The sequence below is a fragment of the Panthera pardus genome, unplaced genomic scaffold (genome assembly GCF_024362965.1).
Source record: "Panthera pardus isolate Hobbes unplaced genomic scaffold, ASM2436296v1 HiC_scaffold_17, whole genome shotgun sequence".
NCBI lineage: Eukaryota > Metazoa > Chordata > Mammalia > Carnivora > Felidae > Panthera > Panthera pardus.
Genome location: NW_026526732.1, coordinates 122284491 through 122304986, shown reverse-complemented (window position 1 = coordinate 122304986; position 20496 = coordinate 122284491).

Genomic DNA, 20496 nt, shown 5'->3' with positions numbered 1-20496 from the left:
ATAAATGTCGGTTGAGCTTAATTGGAAAGAGCACATGTTTTCTTTGACCTCTTCGTAAAATTTAATAATTTACTGAAAACATGACTCTACAGTTTTATAACAAAAAATTTAAAGCTTGGGGCGCCTGGGTGGCTCAGTCATTTAAGCATCTGACTCTTGGCTTTTGCTCAGGTCATGATGTCTCAGTTTGTGAGTTCGAGCCCCGTGTGGGGCTCTGTGCTGGCAGCATGGAATCTGCTTGGGATTCTCTCTTCCCCCCCCCCCATCTCTCTTCAAAAAATATAAACAAATAAACAAAAATAAATATCCTTTTTTTTATTATTTAAAACTTGAAAATTGTAAAAGAAAACAAGCTCAGATACTGCTGTCTCATTGAAAAGACTTTAGGTGTTAAAAGGAACGGTGGAGGGGGGGCGCCTGGGTAGCTCAGTCGGTTAAGTGCTGACTCGGGCTCAGGTCATGATCTCACAGTTCAGGAGTTCGAGCACCACATAGGGCTCTGTGCTGACAGCTCGGAGCCTGGAGCCTGCTTCGGATTCTGTGTCTGTCTCATCCTCTCTGTATCCTTCCCCCACTTGTGCTCTATCTCTCTCTGTCTCTCAAAAATAAATAAATGTAAATGTTTAAAAAAATTTTTTAAAGGAACAGTGGTACTTTATTTTACTTGGGGCATTTCAAGGCTGACACTTTCTTACAGCAGAATCAATCTGTAGTGGCAAGGTTAAAAATCCACACCAACTGGAGTAACACGAGGCAAAGGAAAAGAAACTAGGAAACAAATCAAAAGGCAGAAAGTCTGGAACAACTCAACAGTCTGTATTGAGGATGGTTGCCATAGGATGGTCTCAAATCTCATGATGCCCTTTTCTGAGGATAACAACGTGGTAAGTAAGATACATAACACACTGACCATGCTGAAATTGTGTGCAAGAGATGTTCCTTGGCAGACATGTTCTGTTTCTCAGATTATGCCTGAAGAAGGAAATACATCAGTCTGTCATCTGGATGCTCCAATGGGATTCTTTCCAATCAGCTTCCGAGGAAAGAATTCTGCCACCTTCTGAAATTAGGCGGGGGAAGTTATCCTTTCAAATCTTGGGATGAAAAGAATGAGTTAGGGTAGGCATGAAGTCTCCCAGGCACCCTCTTATCAAAATATAACCTTCGCTTCTCCTTCTGTTTAAAACAGCCCCACATCTTCCCCCGGACCATGGGCGAAAAACCAGAGGTAGCAAAGAGGGAAGACAATATGACCCCTCGGAAAACTCTGAGTATCAAGTGGTTGTATGTGCACTAACAGTGAGACAATTTTGACCTTGAGACTATAGTAGGCTAAGGCTAAAACTACCCTAAAAGAATATGAATGGAAAAGTCCTAGGCCCTCCTCCAGAGCAGGAACAGTAGAGGGAAGATTTCCCAAGGCTGGTACAACAAGAATTTCAAGGCCCAGATTCTGGTCACAGACCTCGGTGATGCAATTTGCCAAGTGGCCAAATTATTAGGTTATTTGGTGGTGGGGTAAGTGGTTTCTGGGCAGTGACCGAGCAGAGGGGATACAAATCAGCAAAATCACCAATCACTATGCCCTTGGCCCAGAAGGCATCACATTCCACATTTACCGAGACCTCCAAACTCAGGATACACTGTGAGATAGGAGGAAGAAAAGACACCCACATCTGTGTCTCCTATGTGTCCCTTGTATTTCTTATTAGATGCTTTGAATTAAACCCACGAAAAAGACATCTAGAACTCTTTCCAGCTTGTCACACTTCCCATCCGTGAAATAAAACTGAACTCGGTGGTCTGGTCTCAGTCGGAAACCTAAGCTCTCAAAAGAGCACAGACTGACAAGTCTGGCCTGTTGCAGACTGGGTCGATGTGGTGCATTGTATTTCTGTTCTCCAAGAGCCACTGCCCCTACTTCGGGAGAATGATCTTACCCATCTAATGGACAAGGGGCTTGGCTGTGTGGCTGGCTTTAGCTAGCGGAATGTGAGCAGAAATGATAGTCCAAGCTGAACTTCTAAGAGTTCAGCCAGGTCTCCTGTCCCTCTGCTGAGATCGAAGAGCTTCGGGTTGGAGTCACCCTTCCAAAGTGAAGAGACTCTGGAGAAGAGCCATAACAAACACATCACGTGCATGAATTTAGAACAGTAAATCTTGGCGATTGTGAGCCTTTATGTGGAAGGATCATGCGTTACCACAGCATGGCTTAGCTCAAACTACTTGGTACACTCATGGTAAGTGATAGGAGTTCTTGGCTGTAGGAAACGCATGCCAGCCTTCTTCTTTTCCAGTAAACAGCTGGAACGTGCATAAAAGAACTATGTCTGATGTTTTACCGTGCTGAAATTTTACACCTTTGTGTTTTCTGGTTGGGGTTCAAATGGCTGTATCTTTGCCAGGGGATTCAGAACCATGTACATCCGCATTCTCTCATCTATCAGTCTTCATTTGACCTCAAGTCATTGGTAGCCAATTTCCCCTCTGAGGTAGACAGCTGAAAATGTGTCACTAATCTTGAAACTCTCCGCTAATTGAAAATTGAGTGCTTCCCTAGGTCTGCAATCCAAGTTTTATAAACGCATACTGTCATTGTTTGGAAGTTGCCTGGAGAAAAGAAAAGACAAAAGTCATATTATTTTGAGCTTTACCCGTACCCAAAGAAAATATACCTGGTAGAAGCCAAATTGTGGTCCAGCCTATGAAATCAAGGGCGTTCTCTCTCCTCACCAGGTGAAGAGCTGTTACCTCAAGATACAGGCCAGACGGCAGAGGATTTTCTCCTCTTAAGAAATGACAGGAGGAATTTTTTGTATTCCACAATTACACTTTAAAGTTTAAAGATATAATTTCCCCATGGATTATGGTACACGTTCTTTTTCTCCACTGCAAAATTAAATTCACTTATACTTTTCCAAATTAGAGCCAACCAGTTCCCATTGATGTCAGATCTAACAATGTTTGCCCTTTAATTAAAGGGTTTATAGTCTATTTACACTTAATGTAATTACTGATACAATGGGTTTGGGTCTTGTATCATATACAGTCCTTCTCTTACTTCGGTTCAGGTCATGATCTCACGGTTCATGAGTTTGAGCCCCACGTCAGGCTCTATGCTGACAGCTCAGAGCCTGGAGCCTGCTTCAAGTTCCGTGTCTCCCTCTCTCTCTGCCCCTCCCCCACTCACCATCTGTCTCTCTCTCTCTCTCAAAAATAAATAAACATTAGAAAAAAATTTTAAAAAACAGTATAATTCTATTTATACTCTCTCTTTCCCATTGTCCCATTGTCACATATTTTATTTTTAAATACACTTAAATCCCATAGTACATTTGCTATTTTTGCTTTTAACACTTAATTGACTTAATTTAAGAGCAGAAATAAAGAAATTTTTATATTTGATGTTCCATTTGATATCATGTCAGAAATTTCTCTTAGCGGTTATTTTTTTCCCTTCGCATTTCTTACAATGTGGGTCTGCTAGCAACAAATTATCCCAGTTTTGGTTTATCTAAAAATGTCTTACTTTGTTTTAAAAAATTGTTGTTGAATGCAGAATTCTAAGATACTACTTGGTTTTTGTTTTTGTTTCAAAACTTTAAAGATGTTATTCCATTGTTTTCTGTCTCCATCCTGATGGGAAGCCAGTTTTCATTCTTATCAGTGTTCACCTCTATGTGATATATCTGTTATTCTCTGGATTCTTTAAATCTGGTGTTCAGAAGTTTGACTACGGTGGATGGTGGCGATGTTTTTTTTGTAATTATCCTGATATATGTATGGTTGCAGCTGTAGTCAGTGTCAGTTTACATTTGGTTTCTAAAGCTCTGATGACCTCTGCTTCCTGGTGGACTCTGGGGTCAAACTCATATGGTTACCAGACCTTTAAACAATAAGACCTCTGGCCTACGGAAGGACAAAATTGTGAGACCATGGCATATCCATTGGTTGGACATATCCATTGACCATGAGACTTCAACCCTATGAGCCTGTAAGACTGAAGATCATGTGAAGGTGGGACTGTGGAATGACGAGATGTTGCGACCATCAGACTTCAGGTCTCAAGATTACAAAATGCCCATGTGAGGTTGTGAGGTCACGAACGTGATGGGATACACAGTCTGTGCCTACTCAGACATCTGACTTAGTATTTTATGAAGCAGTTTAGTAAACACAAAGAACTTATAGCTTTTGTGGATTTATTTGGAACTAGCTAGTTTTGGCACTCCTTGTTTTTTTTTTAAGCAATCATTTAGGTATTAATCTTTACAGATTAATCGAAATTACAGATTTCTGGCTTTAAGATTGTCAAGGAGGCATCCCTTCACCTCTTTCCTCTTGAAAACCACTCTGTACTAATAAGAACAAAGAACTCAAAATCCCTTTTTGATGAAATCTGCAACCCTCAACCACAAAATGGGAAGAGAGAAAACAGTTGGAGGAATAGTATAACTTAGCTGAACAGGCGGGTCGATCTAAGTGCTGCTGAAGGTCATACGAATAAGGACAAGCCCATTTGCCCTGTAGAACCCAGGAAGAGCTAAGGAATAGGAGGCACCAGATATTTTGTGAAATGCATATACACTTGAAAGTCTATTTTTTTTTTAACATTTATTCATTTTTGAGAGTGAGAGAGACAGAGCATGAGCGGGGGAGGCTCAGAGAGAGACGGAGACACAGAAGCCAACGTAGGCTCCAGGCTCCGAGCTGTCAGCACAGGGCCCAATATGGGGCTCGAACTCACGGATTGTGAGATCATGACCTGATCTGAAGTCCGACGCTTACCCAACTGAGCCACCCAGGTGCCCCAACTTGAAAGTCTATTTTAAGAGCAGTTAGATACCCAGTGTTTCACCTCTTCCAGATAATGAGAGCACTTCTCCTCCATTCTACTACTGAATATAACAGGTAATTTTTTTCAGAGGAAAAACATCAAAGAGGCTTCAGATTCAAAAACACCAGGCACAAAGATAGGTATTAGTGAAGTAATAAACTGCAATCCAGATCCCCTCACCCCCCAAAAAGTGTAGTGGTGCAAACACATTTATGTTTTATTCTCACTTATGTAACAGTCATGCCATCATGCAAGCATCTGGACAGATAGAGACTCTGCAATCTTCAACACATGATATCCAAGACTGCTTTCTGAGAATCCTTTTCATCCCAGATAAAGGAATACACTAGGGTGTTTCCATGGGCCAGGCCTGGAAGTGGAAAAAGTCACTTCTACTAACATTCAATTGTGCAAAACAGTCATAACGCCATATTTAACTGCAAGAGGGCTGGGGATTCTGGTGGGCAGCTGGAAATTTTTTGCCCTACTCAACCCAACATCTAAACCCATGACTGGCGGGTCTCCAGTCAGTAAACCCTGTTTGTGCAAAGATTTTTTTAAGTGCCCGTGCCTGATTCATATAAACAAGCCTCCGTAAAATGACATTAGGACCATATGAAACCATAAGAAATGCAACCATAAGAAAACTAGAAAGTATTATTGGACATTAGAAATATTATGGCCCAAATGAAATATTCAAAAAATGTTGTAAAATGAAACTGAAGAAATCTCTTAGAAAGAAGTATAAAAAGAAGAGAAGACCAAAAGGAAAGAAAAGGAGAGTGAAGGGAAGGCAGGGGAGGAGAAGCAGCAGAAGAAAAGGAAGGAAAGGAAAGGTTAAATTATGTGACAAGGTGTGAAAATCATTTCAACAGCAACATTGGAAGCTAGAAGCAAAAGATTAATGTCTTCAAACTTTAAATAAGAATTTATTCCAGAGCACTTCAGTCAGTTAAGCATCTGACTCTTGATTTTGGCTCAGGTCGTGATCTCATGGTCTCGAGATTGAGCCCTATGTTGGGCTTAAGATTTTCTCTCTCTCCCTCTCGGCCCCTCCCCCTCTCAAAAAGAATTATTCCAAGCCAAATGATTAACCACATGAAATAAAGAAAATTTCATATGTGTCAATTTTTTTTAAATTTACCTTCTATGAATCCTTACTAAGGCAGTCAGTAAAAAATGCGTTCAACCAAAACAAAGAAGGAAATCAAAATGATAGAGACACAAGATCCAAGAAAAAGGCCATCCAAAACAGAAAGAGAAGAGGTGAGGGAGTCTTAGAATGAGGACAAACGGATTCAACAGCAATGTTGCTGTTGAAATGATTCTCACAGCAGACCTCGAGAATGTTCTCTCTAGCAGAACTAGAGAAACACAAGTATAATTAAAAAATTGAACAGAAGTCACAAGAAGGGTTTGTCTCAAGAAAAAATAAAGCAGAACTGATCATCAAACCAATTTCACCATATGTTATTGAAAGGTATTAACAGAGTTAGTGGTTAATGTGGCAAAACTTAACCACAGGGTCAAAGAAAATTAAGCAAATGGAGGAAAAAAGATTATTGATTTCAGAAAGAATACAAAGTGACGCAAGGAAAAATGTAACCACAGTATACAACAATATAAACATATATCTATATAGTCTATTTGTTATGTGTTGATGTATGAGAAACTACCCCCAACTTAGCAGCTCACAACGGCACAGATTTATTATCTCACAATCTGTGGTAAAGGAATTTGAGCCTGGCTTAGTTGACTCTTACACTCTGTGGCCTCTCACAAGGCTGAAATCAAGGTGTCAACCCAGGGTCTATGCTATCACCTGAAGATCTGACTGGGGAAAGATCTGCTCCCATATTCACTCAGTGGTTGTTGGCAACATTTGGTTTCCCACAGGCTATTCCAAAGCAACTCAGTTCCTCACTGGCTGTTTCCCAGAAGCCACTTATCATTTCCTTGCTACATGGGTCTCTCCAATATGGTAGTTTGCACTGGGCGTTGTATGGAAACCAACTTGACAATAAATTATATTTTTTTTTAAAAAATACGGTAGTTTGCCTCATCAAAGCCAAGAAAGCAATGGAGAACGTCTGCTAGCAAGACAGAAGGTACAATCTTCCGTAACCTAGTCACAGAAATCATACGCATTCCAGGTTGCCATATCCTATTGGCTAGAAGCCAGTTATGCAAGGAAAGAGAATTACACAAAGCGTGACTATCAGACATGGAGATAAGATCATTGGAGACTATCTTAGAAGTTGCTCATAACAGAGCAAAATAATTGTTGGATTTTTACAGACTGAATTCAGTTTGACAGACATAACTAGAAGTGTGATAGAATTCTATTGAGAGTATGGGCAGAGAAGGAAGGAAACATAAGAGAATTAAAGTCCATTATTGACCATGTAGGAAATATTTAATAAACAGCCACCGGAGGATAGTAACACCAACACAGCACTTAGGCATATGAAAGTAAATGTCAGGAGAATCTCAAAAAAGTTAACATTGATTGCCTCTGGGGAGACGGTGAAGCAGGAGACAACTGGTTTTGGTTCTGGTGTTTTCCTCAATGACATTAATCAAAGAATCTGTATTTCTCAAATCAGTCTAAATGGATGAAATTTTGGTGGCTAGAGGAAAACTTTAATGTTGACCACATTCATTGCATTTCAGAGTTTAAAAACAAACTCTTTATGACTTTCTTCGCTTTACGATTTGTTTTCTCATCAGTTGCATCGATGTTTACCTCCTAACATGTAAAACATACTGTCACACATTCATTGTCATTTCTAGATTTTCCTTTGGTTAGTACAAAAGGCTTTATTTATTTTTTTGCTTCAAAAATTTTTTTAATGTTTATTGTTGAAGGAGGGAAAGACGGAGCATGAGCGGGGGAGGAGCAGAGAAAGAGGGAGACACAGAATCCATAGCAGGCTCCAAGCTCTGAGCTGTCAGCACCAGAGTCTGATGCGGGGCTCCAACCCATGAACTGCGAGATCATGACCTGAGCCAAAGTGGGACACTTAACCGACTGAGCCACCCAGGGACCCCTCAACAGGTTTTATTTAAAGTCTATATTGTGTTTGTGTGAAACAAGAGAGTTTCTCTTGTGCAGTAGAGGTTCCAAGCATTGCCTGTTGGAGGGCTTGGCTATAACTCTAGGAAGAAGACACTAAAATATTCTCACCATAACATTTATCAAAGGCTCAATGCTTCTCCCTCTTCTTTCTCTCTCTGTCTTGCCACTTTTGGCGGTGGCCAGGGTTATGGTCACCAGGTAATGTGAACAAAGGAATATTGCACGTGGATATTTTTTTTTTTAAACGTTCATTTATTTTTGAGACAGAGAGAGACAGAGCATGAACGGGGGAGGGGCAGAGAGAGAGGGAGACACAGAATAGGAAGTAGGCTCCAGGCTCTGAGCCCTCAACCCAGAGCCCGACGCAGGGCTCAAACTCACGGACCGCGAGATCATGACCTGAGCTGAAGTCAGACGCTTAACCGACTGAGCCACCCAGGCGCCCCTGCACGTGGATATTTTTAAAGTGTCGGCGTTTCCTCATGAAAACGTGAGACTCTTCTTGAAGAGTTCCCTCTTTGGAGATGGTTGCAACAACTTCAATTGTATTCATGAAATGTTCTTTCTTTTCTTTGTGATTAAAAAAAAAGATTTTCCTTAGATTAAAAAAAAAAGATAGGGTTACAAATCTAATTGCTATCTTTTGTAGAAAGTGGAAGAGGCTTTAACAAGCAAGACTATTTTCTTTGTATGCATAGACATTTACATGGTTCATTCAGTTGTAATCATTTATTAGTTCTTTGTAAAGATGATGAAAATATGTTTTTTTTCTTTATTTGTGACACAAGTTTTAATTATTCCTTGTAGCAAGTGAGGGAGTGTTTTCACTTGTATGTTGATCTTCATATTTATTAGCTTTAAAAAACATTTTCTTACACGTGAAGTACTTTTGAATTTCGGCCTAAATTTTAATGCAAATGAATCCCTGGCCACTCTTGCATTTGCTTTTTTTAAAATATTTATTTATTTTTTTTTTAAATGTTTTTTTTTTTTTTTTAATTTATTTTTGAGACAGAGAGACAGAGCATGAGCAGGGGAGGGGCAGAGAGAGAGGGAGACACAGAATCCGAAGCAGGCTCCAGGCTCTGAGCTGTCAGCACAGAGCCCGACGCGGGGCTCGAACTCACGAACTGTGAGATCATGACCCGAGCCAAAATTGGATGCTCAACCCACTGAGCCACCCAGGCGCCCGTACATTCAATTTTCTGAATGCTTGCGTTGCAAGCTGACTTTTGAGATAGGGGCCCAACCACCTTATGAATAAGAACACAGAGAGTCCTTTGCTCAAGGTCACGAGGCTAGTTAGTGCCAGTATTGAGAGAATGCCCTGCTCTCCTGACAGACTCCTAGTCGTTGTTTGTTCCACAGTGCTTAAAATCTTCTCACCATTTCCTCTAGTAAATAAATGGAATTGGGATTTGTTTTGTAATTTGGATTTATAAATATTCCCTTCTGCCCCTAGGTGAGAAGTTCAATATATGTCTGTCCAACACTTATGTACTATCATTCATATCAGCACTATTCATAGTAGCCGAAAAATGAAAACAATCCAAACGTCCACCCGTAGATGAATGAACAAAATGTGGCATATGCATACAATGGAATATAATGCAGCAATAAAAAGGAATAAAGCACAGACACATGCTACCTCTTGGAGAAACCTTGAAAATGGTATGCTGAGAGGTGCCTAGCTAAGAAGAGTGTGTGACTCTTAATCTCGGGGTAGTAAGTTCGAGTCCCATGTTGGGTGTAGAGATTACTAAAAAGATAAATAAAGAAAAACTTCAAAAAAAAAAAAGAAAACCTTATGCTAAGTAGAAGAAGTCAGGCATGGAGGTCCGTATATTGCGCGATTTCATTTATATCAAACGCCCAGAATAGGCAAATCTGTTGATGCATAAAGTAGATTCGTGCTTGCATAGAGCTGAGGGAGGTGGGCAGGAAGGCTCGTGGGCGATGGGTTAAGACATGTGTGATTTCTTTCCGCGGTGATGATGTGTTCTACAGTTGATTGTGACGATGGCTACCCAATGCCCCTCCGTATACTAAAAGCCATTTCATTGTACCCTGTGAGTGAAGTATGGAATATACATTATACAAAAATAAAGCTGTTAAAAATACACTTTGTTGGTGCTCATTTTAAAGAGAATTTAGAGTTATATCATTAACACTAAGATGAAAAGAAATAACCACCAGCCACCATAGATATAAATAATGAGCAAAGAACACCCAGATGGCTTGGAACTAAAAGACATGTAATATATCTTGCTTTCTTGTGCTTTAACTTATGTATTAGATCCTCACTGTAAGCTGTGCTAAGAAAGGATTTGAAAGCCTATTTAGCTCTCTGTGATAGGCTCGCTCAGTCTGCAAATGTGGACCACCTACCGGCTGCCAGGAGCTGAGCTGGACACTGAAGGGAAAATGATAAACAGCACCAAAATAAAGCCCACTCAAGGAGCTCATGGTAAAAATTCCAGTTTTTTTAGGAAAAAAAAAAGAATATGAAAATACTAATTTGAAAGGATACGTGCACCCCGACATTTATAGCGGCATTATCAACCTTAACCCAATTATGGAAAGAGCCCAAATGTCCATCAACTGATGACTGGGTAAAGAAGATGCGATACGGACCCCTGGTGGCTTAGTCAGTTGAGCGTCCAACTCTTCATTTTGGCTCAGGTCATGATCTCATGGTTCATGAGATCAAGCCCTGCGAAAGGATCTGGGCTGGCAATATGGAGTCTGCTTGGGATTCTCCCTCTCCCTATCTCTGCCTCTTCCCCACTCATGCTTTCTCTCCCTCTCTTTCTCTCTCTCTCTCTTCTCCTTCTTCTTCTCTCTCTCAAAATAAATAAATAAACACTTTTTAAAAAAAAAGATGTCACACACACACACACACACACACACACACACACACTGGAATGTTATACAGCCATAAAAAATGAAATCTTGCCATTTGCAACAACATGGATGGATCTAGAGAGTATTATGCTAAGCGAAATAAGTCAGAGAAAGACAAAATCATATGATTTCAGTCACATGTGGAATTTAAGAAACAAAATAAATGAGGGGCGCCTGGGTGGCTCAGTCGGTTGGGCATCCAACTTCGGCTCAGGTCATGATCTCACAGTTTGTGAGTTCGAGCCCCACATCGGGCTCTGTGCTGACAGCTCAGAGTCTGGAGCCTGCTTCAGTTTTGTCTCTCTGCCCCTCCCCTGGTAACCCTCTGTCTCTCTCTGTCTCTCAAAAATGAATTAATGTTAAAAAAAAAAAAAAAGAAAAGAAACAAAATAAATGAGCATAAGGGGATAAAAGAGAAAGGAAAAACCAAGAAACAAACTCTGAACTCTAGAGAACAAACTGATGGTTAGCAGAGGGGAGGTGGTGGGGGGAGGGGTAAACTAGGCGATGAGGTTTAAGGAGTGCACTCACGACAAGCACCGGGTGTTGCACAGATGTGTTGAACCACACCCGGAACTGATATTACATTCTATCTTCACTAACCAGAATTTAAATAAAAATTTTAAAAGGGGGCACCTGAGTGGCTCGGTTGGTTGAACATCCGATTTTGGCTCAGGTCACGATCTCACAGTTTGTGAGTTTGAACCCCACATCAGGATCACTGCCATCAGCACAGAACCCACTTCTGATGCTCTGTCCTCCTCTCCCTGCCCCACCCCCTCTTGCACTCTCTCAAAAATAAACGTTAAAAAAAAAACATCGACGAGTTAGCATTTGTTGAACATACCATATACACCAACCACCATGCAAGTCATTGTGCATGGGTTTAAAGATATAATGGCCAATGGAAAACCCAGTGATCACACTGCAGTTAATATTCGTTGGCTATTAAGATAATTGACGTCCTTAAATTATTCAGTCGACATCTATTTCAAAAATAAAGTCAATCGCTGTCTTATTCATCGCTGTGTCTCAGGAACTTACTCAACTAACGGTCATCAAAATACAGTTTATGATAAAAAATTGTGGAACTCTCCAAAGCTGTTAATATTTAGCAATATGATGACCTTGTGACCGCAGTTCCCTAAAATCCAAAGAGCTGTCAAACAGGTGTCTTATCGATTCTCTTAATTTCTGGTTCAAGAGAGCAGAAAAAGGAAAAATATTTACAAAGGTAGCATATGGAGAGTTAGGAGTATAATTCATAAACCCGGATAAGGCCAGTGCAAGTTTATGGGCTACCATGGTCTGATGACTTTTCAAACGATTTGCAAGACTAGCCACTGCGTTCTGCCTTATTTCACATGCCTTCCAAGATGCCCTCAGCCACAATAGTTGCTTTATTCTTTTGGACTTGAGCTTGAAAAGTGAGTTTATTACGTATGTTTTGAGTGCACCGCATGTGAAGGCAGAGACTTGGCCAGTGATATTTGTCCCCGCTGCAGTCAGGTGGATTATAGTTACCTTTCCAAGTGTGACCTTTCTCCTGAGAACAAAGTATTTTACAAATATCTGAGCTCAGAACCTCAGCAGAGAGACTGGAAAGATAGGGTCCAGAGTAAACTACACTAAAACCTTAGATTGTGAGGAACTCATTCTGTGAGGGTTCTGCAAGACAAGCAAACATTTCTAATAAATTTTAACTTGATAAACGAACGATGTCTTGCAGTACGAGCGGTAGGTGATGCTGAATGTCACAAGGTCACAACTGAGCCAATGGTTCTTCTCTCTCTCTCTCTCGCTGTGGGATTGTGGGTGATTGTCTCCCATGCTCCGATGCTCGGTCTCAGGCCACTGTGTTTGGCAGAAATCAGTGATTTTTCAGAACGTTGGAAGGTGCCCACAACGGGCACAAGACTATGGACAGTCTTGCTTTTCCAGACAAGAGGAAGCATAGGAATGCTTTGCTTCACTCTAGGCCATTGGATAGGTTCCTTGTTCAAGTTACAGGAAAAGAAAAGGATTCCAGAGATGCCTGGGTGGCTCAGTTGGTTAAGTGTCAACTTCAGCTCAGGTCATGATCTCGTGGTTCACAAGTTCGAACCCCGCGTCGGGCTCTGTGCCGACAGCTCAGAGCCTGGAACCTGCTTCAGATTCTGCGTCTCCCTCTCTCTCTGTCCCTCCCCAACTCACGCTCTCTCTCTCTCTCTCTCTCTCTCTCTCAAAAATAAATCAACATCAGAACAAATTTAAAAAAGAAAAAGAAAAAGATTCCATTGAGCCAATAGATAGTAGTGATTCTGTTAGTGATAATGAAAGTCGTCCTAAAAAATAAATAAATAAATACATACATACATACATACATACATAAAAGAAAGTCGTCCTACACAATAACCCTCCTCTCTCTTAGCTCCCTGACATCAGCCACAAAGGCTTCCAAAGGTAAGCGCAAGTTAATTTGTTTCTTTTTCTTTACATGTCGTATTTTCTTCATGATTTTGTGTTATATTACAGCCTTGTGATCATTTTTATATGAACATTTTTGGGTTGTGGAACGACTGCTCTGAGTCTCCACTACCTCTTACGGGGAAACTCGCTCTGATATACAAGTGCCTTGGATCGCAGGCATGTCTCGAGAACGAATTCTGCTCGCAAACCAAAGTTTTACCGTCTTCCGCATGTGAGGAAAACAAAGAAAACGAGGCTTTCCAACCGAGACCTTGTAACTACTCAAGGCAAAGGTCTGAGAAACAATTTGAGGCTGACTCTGCCTCTTGCATCCTGACAATGGCAACCCAATCTGCCGGGTTTGGGGCCATTCTGCTTGAAGTGCAGGCACCCAGCCCGCACAGATGGCGGCATTGCAAGTGGCGCCTCGTACAAGGAGGTGTTCAACGACAGTGCCTTGAGTCCAGTGGGCTCTTGGTAAATGATCGTTGAATTCACTTCGGAAAATGTGGCATGAATCTGTAGCATCAGGGTCACACAATTGCTGTTAAGCACACAACTTAAGACAGTCTGCAAACTGTCACTGTGACCATAAGGGATTTGTTAGCTGCACAAAGTCACTTGAGATGGGTTTGGATTATAGCAACCCACAGAAGGATTTGGGCTTTTTTGATGTGTGTACATGCACACACACACACACACACACACACAAACTATATATATTTAATTCAATCAATAATAAATGTTACCAACAACTAGGGTTTGAATTAAAGCTATTTTATTTTTTTAATGCTGACTTATTTTTGAGGGGGGGAGGGGAAGACAGAGAGAGAGGGAAACACAGAATCTGAAGCGGGCTGCAAGCTTCGAGCTGTCAGCACAGAGCCCGACGTGAGGCTCAAACCCACAAACCCCAAGATCATGACCTGAGCCGAAGTCAGATGCTCAACCGACTGAGACACCCAGGAGCCCCTAAAACTATGTTTAGATGAATTGATCTTGGTGTGTGGATATTTTTATTGTGTTATTCTTTGGAATGACAAGAAAAGAACAAATAATATGGCGTTGCCCTGGGTAGGTCAAGATTTTAGCCAACCAACCGCCATTTCCTGCTCACTGTGTTCTTACAAAGACAAATTGGGTTAATGATGTAAAGGATGCCTAGTAGTGCCCAGAACAGCACATGCTGTATAAAAGCTATCTCTGTTATTGTTATTGTTGTTGTTGCTATTATTTCTATGATTTCATTCACATAACAGTACTCCCGTATGCAAAACAGACATACTATGAAGTGAATGAGTATTAGGAGAGGGAAGAATGCTCCTTGCTCTTGAATAAACACAACAACCTTCTCAACTCATGCCACAGTCTTCGTTCCTCCTTCCTAGAGCAACATTACCGGGGTTCAGACTCCGGTGAGAGACCCAGGAGGGGCTTCCCACCCTTAAATCCTAGGCAGGCAGTCCAGAGTCATGGATAACGGAGAGAGAATTCTGAACCTAAGTGGGAGAAGATTATTGCCCAGCTCTGTTCCGTTAGAGGAAAGGGACTGAAATGAGTAGAGCAATAAAACCCAGGAGACCTATTGCAGCAAAATCTCCCTTAAAAAATCGAAGGGGGTAGTTACCAGCAGGATGGGAATCAGGGATGGTGTAGAAACAAGACAGCAAAGACAGGCTGCGGTCATCAGTGGCCTCTGGCATCAGGCATGAACACCCTTGGAAAATAGCAATCTCAGTGCTCAGGGCGACATCTGGGGAAGGCAGCAAGAGCCCGGAAGGCCCTCAAATGGCATTTATGGCACAAGTGACATTTTTTGTCATTGGTAGCAAACTGGCAAGCAATCAGGGAACTGAAGGGTACCAGCTGGGGAAGGTCCGTGTTCTGTCTCACTCTTCATGCACCAGACGTATCTTGGGATGGATCCTCAAAGAAGCTTCTATTTAAGGGGCTGTTACTGTCCTGGGGACTCCCGGTTCAACGGGGAGCAATTAAAGAGAAGCCGTGATTTCTGCAGGGCAAAGGAACAGTGTTTTGTTACATTTGAGGCAGTATTTTTGCCCCAGATAACAGTTGCCGGGGCAGAAAAATAGAGGAGTTATGCTCACCTTCCAAAAGGATAACATTTTTAGTGCTTTTAAAAGCCAATTATGAAAAGCCATATGTAATTATAAAATAATGTTGTGTTATTCTAATCCTGTAGGATAGTGCCAACAAGAAAAATAAAACCCCAGAATTAACTGCAGTAAGGTTTCCTGTATGTTTCTATGTGATACCGAGGCTGTAAGTTTTAAATTTTTTTTTAACGTTTATTTATTTTTGAGACAGGGAGAGACAGCATCAATGGGGGAGGGTCAGAGAGAGAGGGAGACACAGAATCTGAAACAGGCTCCGGGCTCTGAGCTGCCAGCACAGAGCCCGACGCGGGGCTGGAACTCACGGACCGCGAGATCATGACCTGAGCCGAAGTCGGACGCTCAACCGACTGAGCCCGCCAGGCACCCCGAGGCTGTAATTTTTAAAATAGCCTTTATATGGTAGAAGTCGAAATAGTGTGATTTTTTATTTGCTTTTGCTGCCCTGATTATTTCACATATGTTACCATGACCAGTCAAAGTCAAGAGAATATTTGTGGCATAAATGATGAAATACATAAACGCCTGGTCTCTCGCACCTGTTGCTGTAGATAATGCAGTACACTGTTTCCATCTCTCCTGAATGTGAATTTATTTTAAGTGCTTGAGGACCTGATTTCATTGTTTTCGTTTTTCTTAAACTTGCCGGTAAACTTATTTTTACACTAATCAAGGTATTTAAATGCCTTTCTGTTGAGTCATCCCAACAGAAACAGAAACGGGGTTGGCTTTAGATAAAATTGTGAAAAGGCAACATTTGTTTCCATGTCCCCGGGTTACCCAGCCTGTTTTCTTAACCTTCCCCAAACCCCAGCTCCCTTCTTCTCTCCTGTCCTTCCCAGCAAACCTTGTCTGTATCACCTGCCTGAATGAACCCGTCAGTGCCTGTCTTTCAGTAACTGAAACTACTTACCCCTCACTCCTTTTATAAAATGTATCAGAAAGTACCAAATATAGCAACTGAATTTCAACCAGAAACATGCCTGGGCTTCTGACATCAAGGTAGCTTTAATCCTGGGAGTGTATTGGGTCTGTCAGCATTCGCAAAGTCTCAGGAAACATCTGATGGTATACATCTTCTTGAACGTAACTATTAACGGTACATCATTTTAAGCATTTTAGAGGAAAACAAACATGGGTGTCAGCATTGGGACTGCAGAGTAGCCATGAACTGTAAAGGCAAAACACAAGACTGGGAGGAAATCTTATAGTTATGATAGGCAGGTTGAACAAAAGCCCCAAAGCCATTCATTTCTCTGTTTTTCAGCCTCATGTCCCTCTGCCATCATACAGACATCTGTAGAAAAATGAAGTAGCATAGGTTCCAGCCGAAGGAATGAAGTCTTAATGTATTATTATTTCAGTACCATCCAGCTAGCGAGACACCAGATATTAGCAAGAGGATGATAACTCTTAAGTAGTAGAAATAAATTGAAGTTCCGACATTTACCACCTGTGCGACCTTGGGCAGGTCACTTAACCTCTCTGAGTAAATTTCTGTATCTGTGAAATCGAAACTATGGCCCCCAGTTCAGCTTTTCTTCACGAGAACTGGTGAGACTGAAAGATGACAATTGGGAAACACTTTATAAATTATAAAATGCCACATAAAGGTAAGTCACTCTTGTTGCACCGTTACTTTGTAGAAATGTTCTGGGAAGCCTGGATATCCCGTTCCTTTTTTTTTTTTTTTTTTTTTACGTTCATTTTTGAGAGACAGAGAGAGACAGAGCGTGAGCAGGGGAGAGGCGGAGAGAGAGAGAGAGAGAGAGAGACACAGAATCGGAAGCAGGCTCCAGGCTCTGAGCTGTCAGCACAGAGCCCGACGCGGGGCTCGAACTCACGAACCTGTGAGATCATGACCTGAGCCGAAGTCAGATGCTCAACTGACTGAGCCACCCAGGCGCCCCTGGAATCCCATTCCTGGGGCTGAGCCCCACCCTGCCCACTAGCGGACTGCTGGTCTCCTGCTCTGGTGTGGTGTCTCCTTCTGGATTTCTGAACTCAAGCTGAGAACTGCCTGGGGTGGAGTGTCGACATTGGATCGCAATTAATTATCCTTGTTATATATTACGATTTTACACAGAAATAGAAAAACATGTGTGCGTCTTAAAGCCTCTGTGCGTGATTTTGGCTCGCATCCCTCCTCCACCTGCAGGATCTATAGGAGCTTGTGAGGAATGCAGAATGGGTTCTGGTAATGCCTACATCAGAGGTGGAAGTCACTCGAGAAATCACACTTCTTTCTTTGGAATCAAGATTAGATCTATCTTTGGTTTATTTGCCATCTGTGCTGGTAAATCTTTTGGGGAGAGACAGATATATAGCTCTAGATTTGAGGTCCTCAGTTAGGTATTTATAAAAATAGAAAGATGTCTGAACTTGAAATTCCTGGTAGTGGGCTTGGATACAGAGAATGCCACCCTGCTCCCCCCGTAGAAGGCAAGCCACGCAAATGCATACGGTGAATTACGCAGGGTCTTTCAGTCCTAAAAGACATCCCCCAAGTGCAACTGTTGCATAAGAACACGATCTCTTCCAGTGGCTACTGTGTTCTCTTTGGTGTGTGGACAACTGGGAACTTGAGTCAGCCCTAGGGCTTTGTCATCGAAGAGATAACGCAAAACACACGACCACTTAAAGCTCCGAGAATAGTACCTCTCGGGGAAGGATATATTGGCAAGCAAAAATTAAAAGTGCCCTTTCCTAGGGATTGTTCCAGATAACATGATCTGGTGTATTCTGCTCAAGTTTGAGAGCGAGCACATCTGGCTTCTAATCCCACTTCTCCCACTGAGATTGTATGACTGGTAGACAGAGCCAGGTTCCTGTCCAGCTGGCATTCGAGGAGGCTTTGGCGGAGACGGGAAAGGCAAACGAACATTCCGAGGGGATGGGAACAATCCCCAATCCAATCTTTCCTTTGGCTTTGAACGTGTTCATTCAAATGCCACAAACTTCGATGTTAGGACACATGGCTCTTATTTACTGTTTTTCTTTTTCCCTTAAGACAGATCATTTTCTTTCTCATTTTTTTTATTTTATTTTTTGTCTGTTTTATTTTATTTAACACTCGATAACATGTGCTCACTTCCAAAGAACAGATACAAAGAGGACAATAAGAACTATTGTGGGCATGTTGGAATATTTCCTTCAAGACTTTTCACTATGAATGTGCATGTGTTTGAAAAACAGAGTCATAACATACATAACATACAGTCATAGTTAAAGCATTTCTTCTTTAAACTACACATGTCCTGGGGCGCCTGGGCGGCTCAGTCTGTCCAGCATCGGACCCTTGAATTCAGCTCAGGTCATGATCTCATGAGCCCCATGTAGGGCTCTGCCCTAGGCGTGGAGCCTCTTGGGATTCTCTCTCTCTCCCTCTGCCCCTCTCCTGCTCCTCTCTCTCTCTCTCTCTCTCTCTTTCAAAATAAATAAAGAAACTTAAAAAAAGAAATATTACTTTCAAGGCTTTTAGCGATGCATATTCATGTGTTTGAAAACCAGCATCATAACGTACACAGTCATCAAACATTTGCATGTCTCTGTTAAACCACACACATCCTTGGGTGCCTGGGTGCCTCAGTCGGTTAACTGTCCAACTTCGGCTCAGGTCGTGATCTCACAGTTTTTGAGTTCGAGCCCCGCATGGGGCTCTGTGCTGACAGCTCGGAGCCTGGAGCCTGCTTCGGATTCTGTATCTCCTTCTCTCTCTGCCCCTCCCCCACTTGTTCTCTGTCCCTCAAAAATAAATAAAAATGTAAAAAAAAAAAAAATTTAAACTACACACGTCCTTTGCCCCAGTTTTTAAGGAACCATTCTCCTCTTTCCAATTGATTTCAAAACCCTATTTATACATCAAAAAGAGTAACACTTTATAAACGGAGCGGTTCTGTGCCTGGTTTTTCTTACTGTTTGAACTCGCTCATTTTTTTAGGTAAACATAATCATAATTTTCTGAGCGACAAAAGCAAAACATATCACTGTGGGGAAAAATAGCAAATATCATTAAGAAGAAGAAAACTTCGGGGGGAAAAGCTGACACTAATCTACACCTTGAGATAACCACTATTAGATATTGGTATGTGTCTTTTTCCATATGTGTATTTCTACATGCATGTATTTCTTTTGATCATGGTTACCTGAAAATCATTGTCCAATGCCTTTATATCTGACTTGACCATGTCCCTTTACTTTAGGCTTATGGCTTAAGGGCTCCACCTAATTTTTCTTTCCCTCTAATTTGAGAGCCTTACTGTGGCACTTAAAACCAATTTACTCTGCTATCATGTTCCCACCTGCCCCACTCCGGCTGTTTCTGTTTCGGTTTATTACCAAAAGGACTGTTTGGACTGTTTACTCTGTGTCTCCCGTTTCTTTTTGTACTTTATTTTGATACATAGCCTGTTTATGTTTTATTAGTGATCACATTTTATTATGTAATTACTATTCAATTAGTTATTCCATGGTGAGTGCTTTATTATTACATGGTTTTCCTGTTAAGAAATTCTGATACTTTCGGGGCACCTGGGTGGCTCAGTCGATGAAAAGCATCAGACTTCAGCTCAGTCAGCTCAGGTTGCGATATCAGGGTTCACGAGTTCCAGCCCAGCGTCGGGCTCTGTGCTGACAGCTCAGAGCCTTGGAGCCTGCTTCAGATTCTGTGTCTCCCTCTCTCTCTCTGCCCCTTCCCTGTTTGCACTCTCTCTCTCTCTCAAAAATAAATAAACATGAAAACAAAGTTATATAAAAAAAGAATTTCTCATACCTCTTTATGCTGTAGGTGCATGTTTCTGTTACAAGTATCTCTAATACTAATCAGTTTCAACGGCCATGCACAGTGCCACTTCCTGTTTCACGTAACCTACACATTTTCCAGTTCTCTGTTTTGATTTCTCATTCAGTTCGCTGGACTAACTGATAAGAGACCAAGCCCATCTCCCATCCCCTTTGTGCATAAAATATCTGCAGGGAGTCGTCACTCTCTTCTCATCTGTACATGACAAGCACTTCTCATCTGGAAGCTCCAGGGCAATTTTCTCCTTGCTCTTTACTGTTTATTTATTTTTTGAGAAAGAGACAGAGCACGA